Source organism: Xenopus laevis, chromosome 9_10S (genome assembly GCF_017654675.1).
Source record: "Xenopus laevis strain J_2021 chromosome 9_10S, Xenopus_laevis_v10.1, whole genome shotgun sequence".
NCBI lineage: Eukaryota > Metazoa > Chordata > Amphibia > Anura > Pipidae > Xenopus > Xenopus laevis.
Window position 1 is genome coordinate 29,386,857 of NC_054388.1, and position 13,649 is coordinate 29,400,505.

The 13,649-nt window shown below is 40.1% G+C and overlaps 1 protein-coding gene across 6 annotated transcripts in view; it reads left to right on the forward strand.

The window, feature by feature from the left end:
* The first annotated feature begins 4,696 nt into the window (after window positions 1-4,696).
* The window catches only part of LOC108702718 (RNA binding protein fox-1 homolog 3), a 614,603-nt gene continuing 605,650 nt past the window's right edge, over window positions 4,697-13,649 (forward strand). For 4 of the 6 annotated variants that reach the window (XM_041578497.1, XM_041578495.1, XM_041578499.1 and 1 more), the window contains exons 1-2: window positions 4,699-5,188; window positions 6,861-7,022. The gene's annotated coding sequence lies outside the window, so the exon portion shown is untranslated. Of the gene's footprint in view, window positions 5,189-5,376; window positions 5,462-6,860; window positions 7,023-13,649 lie in introns of those variants that run through there. The other 2 variants (XM_041578500.1, XM_041578498.1) reach the window with 2 other exon arrangements.

A 13,649-nucleotide genomic window follows, 5' to 3' on the forward strand; every position in this document is an offset into this window, starting at 1 on the left:
TTTTCTATAAACAAACACATAAAAAGAAAAAGATTTAAGAGCTATACACAATAGTTTGTAGAAAAGTGGCTGCATTTTCACAAGTCTTTTTCAAGGCTTATTTCACATAAACGATTATGACCCTATGTAATGAGGCTTGCAACTCTTATTAAAGACTCCAAAGTCAATGCTTCTTTCTTGATACCCTTTCACCATGTAATGTAGAAAGCTATACACCTGTACATAGATTGGCAAGAAGGATCAGTAGTGGAATTGCAGATAAGGTCCAACTGTCTTCCAAAACACTGGTATGGTCGAAAATCATTAAAAAAACTCTAAAGACTTCTAAGTATAAAATAATGTAAATGGACAAAGTTTAGAAGAACTAAAGTAACCTGGCAAGTTGGCTTAGTGATGGCATTGCTGCTACAGTCTAACTGAGGCCCACCACCAACTATATGGAACATTTTAAGAAGAACTATTAAGAAGCAGTATAGGTAGAGTAGCAAGGTGGCTCGGAGGTTATATAACTACAAAGGTCCATTGGGTTGTCTTAGGTTTTCTACAATAGGCCAAGAAACTGATAAATTAATCTTAAGGTGGTCATATATCGGTCGATAAAAACAGACTGAGTTGGCAGCTTATCAGCCTGTGTATGTGACACTCATATGGGCCTGCCTGACCAATATCCAAGGCCGGTCTTGACTGGTGGGACACCGGAAAAAAACCTGGTGGGCCACGTCTCTGAGGAAGTGTGTGAACACGAAACGCGTCAGACCTCAGACGCTTTTTAGCCTAATGTTCAAATAAAATTTATCTTTTTAACAAGCAACTGCGGTGTTGGTGACTATTGAATGTGGTCTGGAGTGCGCTGCCATACATCAATAATCGTAACTTGGCGTTTATTTCTTGGCGACGGACTTGGGGCGGCTGCACCCAGGTCACAGCAGAAATCCGGTAAGCTAAATACTAAATTGAAGATTGGGGCTATCGCAGTTGGGGACGATTTTTCTCTTTCTCCCCCCTTCCTTAAGCGAGAGGCTCGGGGCAATTGGCACCTGAGCCAGTTTAACTTAATGGTGAGAAAAATTTGAAGTTAACAAACATTATCGAATAAGCCTATACCGGATTTCACAACTCTCTGTATGAGTGTGAAATAAATTAATTATCACGTCAACCAAGACCTGCTCCCCGCCCTGGGTGATGCACACTTAGCTCCCTTGGACACCGATCACGGATGCAACAAGATAAAATAAGGTACACACAGAGGAGGGTTGCAGTCGAGGTAGGGGCCCTGGGGGCTGTGCGAGCCCCTGAGATGGAATCCCCCCCAAGGGCCCGGACCTTCAGGTCCAAAGCTGCCGATATCTGAAAATCGGGCAGATGGCAATTGGGCAGGTTTAAAACTCCCATTGGGGCGAGGAGCATATTGACTTTGGGGGCCCACCTCGAGGGGGCATATCGGACAAAGGTTTGGCTAGGTCACGTCTTTTAGTGTATGGCCAGCTTTAGTCAAAATAACTAAAAATAAAAATGTAACTTCGCTGAAATAGGGACAGTTATTTTATAAAGAGATGCATTATTTGTGGGTGCTGTACAATTAAATGGGTGCAGGAACCTAGAGTAGTATATGCTACAAGATTACTGAAATTACTCAACTTCAGAAACCAAATTATTTTGTTTCCACTTCTGTGGTCCTTTTTGAAAGAAACAACTATTTAAGTTTACAAATAAAAGCAGCTGGGTTGGTGCTGTGCTTTTTTTTATTATTAAATGTTTCTCTGGAAGGATCCAAACTGTGCATGTCTAATTAGCAATTAATAATTGAAACCCATCGGCTTATCATGAATTGATAATGAAATAAATCATACATGCACTTTGGTAATGTTTGCCTGTATCAGCAGGAACCCATCAGCAGTCACTGTGAAGTGAGATTGCTAACTCTCGCTACCTTTTTGATGCATTAGTCCAGTGTATTCTTCCTCCAGTAATGGCTTTGCAGGTAGTCACATTGATGTGTGGTTTTTACACAGCAGTGTATAGTTCTGGCAGATTCCTGTAGACACACACAGCGGATTCCTACAGCTACTGAACCATGTACGTGGCTAAAAGATAACCAGAGGTGACATGGGGCCTGAGAGTTAAACTGTGTGATGCATATTATCAGAACATGCTAGCAGGAGATGAATAGACAGTATAGAATAACAGAGAAAGGTACAAATCCTATTCCTGGGTTTATTGTGACAAATGATGTATGTTTATTGCATCTCATAATCCTTGTCTTGTGTAGGAGTTATCCCTTTCTACTGTCACACTATCAATATGTTTGTAAATCCATGACAGGTAGCTCAGATACTGTACCTTATATAACATGCAGCTGGAACCCATTCGGGAGCATGGGGCAAGCCATATCATGCACTGGAATGGCCAATTCTAGGCAACTTTTCAGTTGGCCTTCATTATTTAATTTTTATAGTTTTTTTGTTAATTATTAGCTTTCTTCTCCTGACTCTTTCCAGCTTTCAAATTGGGGTCACTGACCCCATCTAAAAATGCTCTTTGTAGCCTACAAATATATTGTTTTTCATGCTCATCTTTCTATTCAGGCCTCTCCTATTCATGTTCCGGTCTCTTATTCAAATAAATGCATGGTTAGTAGGATAATTTGGAACCTAGCAACCAGGTTGCTGAAACTGCAGACTGGAGAGCCACTAGAATAAATCCATAGATCCAAATTACAGAAAGACCCGTTATCCGAAAAACCCCAGGTCCCAAGCACTCTGGATAATAGGTTCCATACCTGTATACTAAAAGTTATCTTAAATGGCACCTGTTGGGTAAAAATGTCGTTTTTTGCCCCCCGCCCAGCTCTACGCTACCCACATTGGGAGGGAGCTCCCGGTGCAAGCAGCCATGTTCGGTCACTCGAAATGCGGATACTGAAAATATGCCAGCTGGCATATTATTTGGGGAGAATGCCTGTATTCTTTCCTAGATATACCTGAAAACCCAGCTTGAAGGCCATTTAGGGTATCATCAGCATAATTTATTTATAAGCAGTTCAAAGTCCTTAATATTCTTGGAATGAATTACACATTAATGCTTTCCTATACCTGTAACCTTGTTAAGGGGGGGGCCCTGATCAACTTCCAAATTGCAGGCAAGTGCATCTATTGATGCAGGGGTAACCTGGAGATAATGCCGTCTTTAAGCTGCTGGGATATCCAGGGCCCCAACAGACTTGCGCCTAACGAATCACTTGCATTCATCACTTTGATGACGAAAACTAGAAATGACTGTATTCCTATTCCAGGGTTGCCAGGTTGGTGGTTTTCCAGCCAAATTGGGCTACTAATTTAAAGGAAATACAGATGAATGGAGGGCACACCTTATTCAAAAAATACAAGAGAAAACAATGCAGTGGGAGGTGCAAAATAACCTTTAGGTCACCCCTACAGAGCAACCAAATATGGTACATGCAAAAAGTCAGGTCTGCACACTCAAATACGAATCTTGAGACTCAGGTGGTAAAATTGAAATATGTTTTACTGGTTAAAAAAGAACAAGCAAACAAGAAGCATAATGTTTAACAAAAACAGAAAACATTTCACATGATGCTAATATACATACCACCCTTAAGGTACAAGCAAGGCAGAAAAGAAGACTACAAGGAGCGAATTTAAAGCCCAGGTGGGTTTTGAAAGTTCAAACTAGCCAAGGTATGGATTTGGGCCTTTGGCTGGTTGGTACTTTGGAAACCTGCTAAAGTGTATTCTTGACCTAATGTGCCAAGCCTGCGTAACCCAATGCATGTTGGATAATGTCGTTTTTGTTTACCAGATTTTGGGCTCTGTACCCCAGTCTCCAGTCACTCTTAAATGGATACTGTCATGGGATTTTTTTTTTCCAAAATGAAACAGTTAATAGTGCTACTCCTGCAGAATTCTGCACTGAAATCCATTTCTCATAAGAGCAAACAGATTTTTTTTATATTCATTTTGAAATCTGATAAGGGCTAGACATTTTGTCAATTTCCCAGCTGCCCCTGGTCATGTGACTTGTGCCTGCACTTTAGGAGAGAAATGCTTTCTGGCAGGCTGCTGTTTTTCCTTCTCAATATAACTGAATGTGTCTCAGTGGGACATGGGTTTTTACTATTGAGTGTTGTTCTTAGATCTACCAGGCAGCTGTTATCTTGTGTTAGGGAGCTGTTATCTTGTTACCTTCCCATTGTTCTTTTGTTTGGCTGCTGGGGGGGAAGGGAGGGGGGTGATATCACTCCAACTTGCAGTACAGCAGCAAAGAGTGATTGAAGTTTATCAGAGCACAAGTCACATGACTTGGGGCAGCTGGGAAATTGACAATATGTCTAGCCTCAGGTCAGATTTCAAAATTGAATATAAAAAAATCTGTTTGCTTTTTTAAGAAATGGATTTAAGTACAAAATTCTGCTGGAGCAGCACTATTAATGGATTAATTTTGAAAAAAAAAATCTGATTCAATTTCGAACAATTTTGGGGCAAAAATCTGCTGGCCACCAAAATGTCTAGAGGTTGACCTGTTTTACCAATATTCGTGCATTCTGGGAAAGCAGTTAGTGGTCAGACCCAGGTGCCACGCGCTGTGCATTGTGGGAGAGCAGTCAGGTACAGGTGCAGAGGGGTGGCTTAGCGTTGGGTACTAACCACGAGCATTTCAGGCTCGGGCTACATTTTGGGACAGTAGTTGTCAGTACCCAGGTACAGGTAAAATGAGTGTTTTTTTAGGAAAAGAGGCTGTTCAGAAATCAGTAACTTAGGGAATTACTGAAAAGACCGGAAAACTTGATAAGAAGAAGTAATTTCCCTAAATGTTCGCACAGTTCCCCCCGGCGGCTTCCAGTGCTGGGGAACGTGGGCGGAGCTGTCCTCCTGGATGAGCAGAGCCCGTGCAGCGACTCGCGGGGAAGCACAACCATCGCTCTGCCCTTTACCGATCGTTCCTGTCACCCGCGGCTCCCCCCACGGTTTCTCTCACCTTCGCCGCCCCCATCCCAGCTCCCCCCCCTCCTCGATTTTTCGCTGCTCCGGTTCCTCCCTCCTATTCCCTAAACACCGTTTCGTTCCCTCCCCCGCTCCCACCAGCTCTCGCTCTGCCTCCTGCCCCGGCGGACTGTACCCGAACATCCACAGCATGGAGCGGAACACGAGCCCAATCCGGCCTGTGAAATGTGAGTAGTAGCGGGGGAAGGCTTCCTTGCCCTCTGAGTGAGTGTGTGAGTGTGTGTCCTTCTGTGGCTCCCGTGCCTCCTGAACGTTCCAATGTGCGTGCGCTTAGTGCAGACACACTCTCCTGTCTATGGGGAACGGCGAGCGTCTGCCGTGTGCTGCTGCTGCTGCTGCCTCTCTCTGTCTGGCTCCTGCCCCGCCACACACACAGCGGCAGCTCCTAACTGCGCTTCTTTGCACGACAAACGGACATGGCAGAGCGGCCGGGACAGCAGGTGACTCGTCTTGTCATTGACATTTGCATTGGCACCGAGTTTGTCTTCTTCTCCCGGGCAGGACAATGCAGCAATGGCAACTTACTATTGTCTGTCTAAAGCTGCCCCATTATTACTGCCCACCCCAAAGCAACAACACTTTGCTAGTGCCTGTCACAATGTGCCCCAATATAAGGCAGGGATCTTGCTACCCCAGCACTATCTATCTATCATCTCTCATCTCTCATCTCTCATCTCTCATCTCTCTCTCTATACTCTATCTATTCTCTCTCTCTCTCTCTCTCTCTCTCTCTCTCTCTCTCTCTCTCTCTATCGCTATATATCTCTATTTCTTCTATCTATCTATCTATCTATCTATCTTTATATCTCTATTTCTTATCTATAGCTTTCTATATATCTATCAGTCTGTCTATGTGTGTTAATCATCCTCTACTTATCTATCAACTATTACTTAAAATCTATCTCTATATCTCTTTATCTATCATCTGTCTATCATCAGTCTACACATCTATTAGTCTGTCTACCTGTCTCCTAAACTTTCATCTACTTTTCTATTTGTCAATCTCTGTCTCTCTTTATCTTTCTATAACTATCTATCTCCATTTCCCTTTATAAATCTATCTATCCATCTATCCATCTATCCATCTATCCATCTATCCATCTATCCTCTATCTATCTATCTATCTATCTATCTATCTATCTATCTATCTATCTATCTATCTATCTATCTATGCTACCTCTGTCTAGGTATCTATGCACAGGTTTCTGAAAATCCCTGTACCTTACAGTTGTAATTACACTTCTCTGCATCATTACTGTTATTATTATAATTATTCTTCTTTTCATTTTTATGGTGACCACACTTCTTTCCATTGCCAAGATGGTTCTGTGGCCTGTCCCCATTCATTTGATCCAGTCCTCCTTCCTAATGACTTTGGGCGGCAGGGTCTATTTTATCAAGCTCTCCTTGCTGCATAGACCTCTTTTTATTGTTTCTTCTGCAGCCCTCATAGGGAAGTAGGGTTGCCGTTGTGAATAACAATATAGTTTATATAAACGCCCCCTGTACTGGATTCTCCTCTTAGCGGTTCTGCAGTCCCTGTACTAAAGGTGTGTAGGGGGTGGAGAGAGCGAGAGTCAGGTATGAGTGGCAAAACCTCACCATGATTAAGAACACATTGTCAATATTATCATTCACAGACAGTGCGGCTAAAATCATTCTATAATACTTATTTGCTTACAGAGCCATATGCAGAATGAGATAAGAAAATGAAATAACCAAGCAGTGTTTACAAGAACAAGCTTGTAGTGTGACGCCACTTATGTGTGTGTTTAAATAGTGCATCTTCCAACATTATATCTTTTTTTTTTTCTTCTCGTGTGTGTCTTTTTTTTTAAGTCTATCAATTCGCTACCTCCGCCACAATCGAGAGCGCACAATAATTGGTCGGAATTTCCTGCTCGGGGCTGATCATCATCTGCTAAGCACTCTTGTTGTTTCTCGGTTGAAGGCAGATAAACAGATTATTCCATCTCTTCTAGCCCAGAACTTCTTCGGGGGGTGAGTTAAAAATAAAATCCTTATTGGTTAAATCAAAAGTGTTGTGGAAATTAGCAGATACGTTGAAATAAGTGCATGGTAGTGGGGGAAGTTGGCAGAGTCCCTAACTTCCTATACAAAGAGACGTAGGACATAAAAAAAACAAAAGCAGAATCTGGTAAGGTTCAATTTAGCAAGCTGCATGTGGGCATAAAGACAAAATATAGGATTTCAGATTGGTATTGTTGCCTAAATATTGGGTAATGTCTCTGCGCCTATGGCCAGTGCGCTGATTATAATAATTGAAACTTAATGCCTCCCCTCTTTAATCTGAATTGTTAGGGTCTACTTGCTGCAAGTTTTATTGTTTTCCATCAAACTGTAGATGTTATAATGTTTTAAGAAAGGGTATTACAGGTATGCGACATCTATCCAGAATACTCGGGACCTTGGGTTTTTCCAGATAAGGGGTCTTTCCATAATTTGGCTCTCCATAAGTCTACTAAAAAAAATAAACATCAATGAAATCGAATAAAATTGTTTTGCCACCAATTACAGTTATAACATCTACAGTTTGATGGAAAACCATAAAACTTCTTTTTTTTTATCCAGAAAGCTCCGAATTACGGCATGGCCAACTCTCATAGACTCCATTTTATCCAAATAATCCACATTTTTAAAAATGATTGAATTATGGAATAAAAATAATTACCCTATTGGGTTTAATTAATGTTTGTGCTTTTCCAGTAGATTTGTTATGAAGATCCAAATTACAGAAAGATCTGTTATCCAGAAAACCCCAGGTCCCAAGCATTCTGCATAACAGCTCCTGAGCATTCTGAATAACAGGTCCAGAGTATTCTGGTTAACAGGTCCCATACCTGAATATGTTTTAATTGTAATTATTTGATTAAAATATAATCTATGGGAGATAACCTTCCTGTAATTCACAGCTTTCTGGATAACAGGTTTCCTGGTAACTGATTCCATACCTGTATTGGCAACAGTGAATTTCAGAAGAATAGGGATATATATATCTTCTGTATGTTTTTGTATCCAGTCACTGCTATAAGATCAGTTTAGGGTAAGGACACACGAGAAAATTTTGTCGCCTGATTTTGTCGCCTGGCTACTAATCGCCTCGTCTTTTGAGCAACTATCTCCCTGAACTGCCTCAGCGTTTTTCCCCATAGGCTACAATCATAAGTTGCCTGCGTTAATGCACACGCAGCGATGCGTTTTCAATAGTTGCCCAAAGTTGCCTCAGTGAGGCAATTTCAGGCAACTATTGAAAACGCATTGCCGTCTGTGCATTAACGCAGGCAACTTTTCATTGTAGCCTATGGGGAAAAACGCTGAGGCAGTTCAGGGAGATAGTTGCTCAAAAGACGAGGCGATTAGTAGCCAGGCGACAAAATCTCCCTGAATCTCCTTGTGTGTCCTTAAAGGGAGTGAAATGATAAAACACAGCCTGTTAGTGTGTGAAGAATAGGGTAGTACCGCCTGTTAGTGTGTGAAGAATAGGGTACAAATGTAATGTTCTGGCACAAAAAAAAAATAGAAAAAAAGATTAAAACATGACTCTACTGCTGCAAATGCTTTTGGAGTGACAATGCCCCCGTGACAGTTCTGATCGCAACATAGCGAAAGTCAAAGAATCCCCAAAGCACAGACGACCTTAAAGAGCACTGTACACATCTTGTCGCGGAATAAAAGCAACTGAGACTGGTTCACTGGAACCCATTAGACATCTTCGCTATTGTTTGGTAAAAATGGATATTTCTCTGCATATACAAGATATACATAGAAAAAAAACATTTCAGTGACGACTCCAAGGCATAGGAAGCAATTAAGTAAATGCTATTAATTGCTTTTTTTATGGATCTTCCTGTAATTTGGATCTTCATACCTTAAATTTACTAGAAGATCATGTAAACATTACATAAACCTATTAAGCTCAATTTATTATTATGGTGTCTTTTGGAGATGGCCTTTCCATAATTCAGAGCTTTCTGTATAACGGATCCCATACCTGTGTACAAAAACTCATGTCAGTGACATAACTAGATGTTACTGGGCACAACAGCAAATTCATTTTAGGGCCCCAACATATCAAGAGGTTGTCCTGGTTTACCAATATATGTTGAAATTGCTCATTAATTAGGGTCTCATGGGACCCCCTATACCTCCTGGGCCCCCTGCAGCTGCAGGGTCTGCTTCCTTTGTACTGTAGTTATGCCCCTGACTCACGTGTCACTGGGCATCCTAGGGCCCAGTCTAGGAGCTATTGGATAAAATTCATTAATGATCCAAATTAAGATATGTAATTAATCCTTATTGGAGTCAACCCCTGTTGGGATTATTTAATGTTTACATGATTCTTTAGTAGACCTAAAGGTACAAAGATCCAAATTACCGAAAGATCCGTTATCTGGAAACTCCCAGGTCCCGAGCATTCTGGATAACAGGTCCCATGCCTATATCTTAGCCAGTTTAATTCTGACAGAAACTGTATTTGCTCAGAGAGCCAGAGTCTCGGTGAACTTTGAGAAACCATTGATTTAGTTTCTATTTTTAGTAATGAGATCCGTCTTTCGGCAGGTTTTGCTGCAAAAATGACGCCCATAGATTCTAATGGGTGAAAAAAATTGTCGCATGTCAAAAATGTTTTCCCCTATAGACTCTAAAGCGTTTCGGAGAACTTTCGGGAAAAATCGAGACTTGTCAGATTCCTCATCACTACATTTTTAAGGCTTGCTGCTTGGACATGTAACTTAAACTCCTTTGGGGGAATGTAATAAAAGTCTCATAGAGAAAAACAATTTGCACAAATAAACATTTGCAGTGTAATACTCTTCCTTAAACAGTTATTGCATTGCGAATTTAAGTTGCACACTTTTAAGAAAGTACTAGAATGTGTTGTTATCTTTTGGAGCAAACATAACTTTCAGTAAGAAGTTTTATTACATTCACTTTGCACTGGAGCAAACTATAAAATTTGCACCTTCTTCCACTGTCGGAAGTGGTCACTAAACCGTTAAAGGGTTTGCAAAAGCTATATTAAAGGAGAAGGAAAGCTTTTTTTACTTGGGCTGCCAAAAGTTAGGCATCCCCAAGTTGATCGCATGTACTTACATGAAACCCCAGGCTGGTGCACCTATTAGGCGAAAACTGCACCGGCCCGAGATTCCTCCAGCGAGCACCATGGAGAGATAGTCTTCCAGCATCTTCCATCTTCAAATTTCCTGAGGCAGATGCATGTGCAGTAGAGCGATATATCCGACTTTTTCGTTAAAGTTCGGCTTCTCCTGCCACTGCGCATGTGCAGCCACGAGAAAAAAGAAGCCAGAAGACAATTGCTCCATGGCGCTCACCTGGGCCGGTGCAGTTTTTCCCTAACAGGTGCACTGGCCCGGAGTTTCAGGTAAGTAAATGCGATCACTTGGGGGTGACTAACTTTTGGCACCTCCAAATAAAAAGACATTTCCTTCTCCTTTAAATTTACACAAAGTAAAATTTGTTGGCACAAAGGCATAACCTTTTCCGTTACCGACTTTTTAATTACATTCCCCCATTTGTTTCTTAAAGGAAAACTATACCCCCCAAACAATGTAGGTCTCTATTAAAAGATACTGAGTAAAACAGCTCATATGTAAAACCCTGCTTCATGTGAATGAACCATTATCATAATAATGTACTTTTTTAGTAGTATGTGCCATTGGGTAATCATAAATAGAAAATTGCCATTTTAAAAAATAAGGGCCGCTCCCTGAGATCGTAAGATTCACTGTGCACATATACAAACCACATGTAAGGTCACATGAGCCAATTAACAGACAGAGTTCTGCCTTTTGCTTCCTCACTTCTTCCTGTTACAGTTAGTGTTGTAGTATTTCTGGTCAGGTGATCTCTGAGGCAGCACAGATAGTCACGAAATGGTGGTTCAAGGCAAGAGATGTAAAAGGGCAATATTTATGTAAATATATATTCCAGTTTGGTACGATTCTTTAATATGTCATTCAATTTGATATAAACTATCTGTTGCTTAAGTATTCATTTTGGGGGTATAGTTTTCCTTTAAGCACCAAGAATAAAGAATTCTATATGGACAATGGGGTTTAGAACTAAAATAAATAAATGCACAAAGCCGAGTCATGTACAGGTATGGAACCTGTTAATCCTGAATGATCTGGTCCTGGAGTTTTCTGGAATATTGGTGGGTCTTTCCATAATTTGAGAATTTTTTTTAATCAATGTTTTTTTTATTGCACTAAAAATCGTGAATAATAGTTTTAAAAACCCCCCACTAATTTTCGATATTTATTAAGCAGTAAAAACACCCACAGAAACTGTTGTAAAACTTCAGTGTCTAAAAGCTTGCAAGCTTATGTAGAAGTTGATGAGAGCTGTCCTGTTCAAAATGAAAACTATTTAACTTGACTGTTGATTTTTTTACAATTTTGTTTGGAGCTTGAAAGCTGATTAATATTTGTTCATTTGAGTTTTTTACATTGCAATTTTTAATAAGGTTTTTTTTTTTAATTGTGAGTTTATTGAAGTATAGAAAACTTCTAAAATTACACAAATCAGAGATTTGATTCAAAATGGCCTTAAGTCTAAAATAAAAACATTTAAATATTAAATAAACCTAATAGGATGGTTGTCCTCCAATAAGGATTAATTATATCTCAGTTGGGATCAAGTACAAGGTACTGTTCTAATTAACAGAGAAATTATTTGATTACAACGGAGTCTATGGGAGATGGCCTTCCCGTAATTTAGAGCATTCTGGATAACAGGTTTTCTGATAACAGTTTCCATACCTCTATTCTCTTTTAGGGTTACTAATTATTTGCAGTGATATATTCAGTTCATACAAAACTTGTAATGCTATTTGGTGTTACATGGTGCCTGAAGTGCACAGACAGGAAAAGACTCGATCAAGAGATTCGGGAGAGTCCTCCTCAGAAATCAAAGGCAAGCCTCCCTGAAACACAATACAGCCAAAACTAGGCTCCTCCTTCTCTCTCACCACCAAACCTAGGTTTTCTGAGGCATATGTCGGTGCCTTCTCCACCGGGCCTTTCCTACTGACTCACTGTACAGAAATCCATCACTTTGTGCCTCTGTAGTTTCTGATGCAGTTTATGGTGCAGTTGGATCTCATGGGGAGTATGCCTTTCATGCATTTTCCTCATTAGATTGCTTGTTAATTAAGCAGTTGTGATTTCTGAAAGATTTCGTGATAATGTCAGTGCTTTATTGGACCTTGTTTCCTTGGAAACTTCTTTTGTAGGTTAAGAGGCAATAGAGAAGGTCTGGGAAGCTGCTTGTTGGAGAGAACTGATGGGGGGTGCAGTGTGTGTGTGTGTGTATATATACAAAAATGTAGTTAACTGCCCCGGTGCTGGTCAAATAAAATAAATAAAGAAACAGAGTACCACACTCACTGGGACTGAATACAAAGAAAAGTTTTATTACAAAAAAAATCCAACGCTTTGAGCACAAAAAGTGCTCTTCCTCAGTGACAGGGTTTGTTCCTGAGGAAGAGCATTGTCTGTGCTGGAAACTTTACATTTGTATGTATATGTGTGTGTATGTGTGTGTGTGTGTGTGAGTGTATGTGTATGTGTGCTCACCACTATTTTTTAAAACCATTAGGCGGGGGTGCAATGAGGGTGTGACCACAAAATACATATAGTCAACTACAAGAGGTCCTCTGCACTCAACCCATTATCAATATATTTAAGACAGAGACATTTTGTGCATACTGCTACTAAAAAATGCCTTACCCTTTAAACAACACAGGGATTGTTTGTCCATATATTGCAATATATTTAAGCTGGCCAACTACGTCAAAGTCATCCCATATCTGGCCAGTCCTATGCTTAATTTTCATCTGATTCATTAAGAATTCAATTGCTTAACCCATTATATTGATAATGGGTTGAGTGCAGAGGACCTCTTGTAGTTGACTATACTGTGTATGTGTGTATATATATATATATATATATATATATATATATATATATATATATATATATATATATATACACACACACATATACTCTATTATCATGAAGTCAGAATGTGTACATGTGTATAGGAAATCCAGTAGATGAGTAAAAACTACCCACTACCAATAGCAATGAAATTGGATCCATGCATGCTCTCCCATCAGCCTCGGCCAACTGTCGGAAGGCTATGGTTTGACCACGAGTCTTCTACGGAAATAAAAGGTTTGCTTGGTAAGAGTCAGTGAACAGCAATAATGTGTCTTGAGTACTCAAGCATGGTAGCCTGGAGCACCGTAGTAAATGCAAGGCTGTTTGTTTGTTTATTAGATTATCGTCTCTCTCTCAGGGTCACTTCCTTTATGTAGGCACATCATCAGCTTCTGCAACAAAATCTTTATATACCTGATGTATATATGTAGGTATGCGGCAAATCCATAATTTGTGAATTTGTCCAAATTTGTTCAGATTTCAGAAAAATAAGAATTGCAAACAAAAAATGTTGCATTGAGTTGTTCAGAGCATTGGCAGGGTTTGAAGTAGGTTAATCTGGACACTAATAATCATGGATTAAATGTATTCCTAATACCTAATGAAAGTAGGGTTAAAACACCACTTCTAAACAATGTAGTTT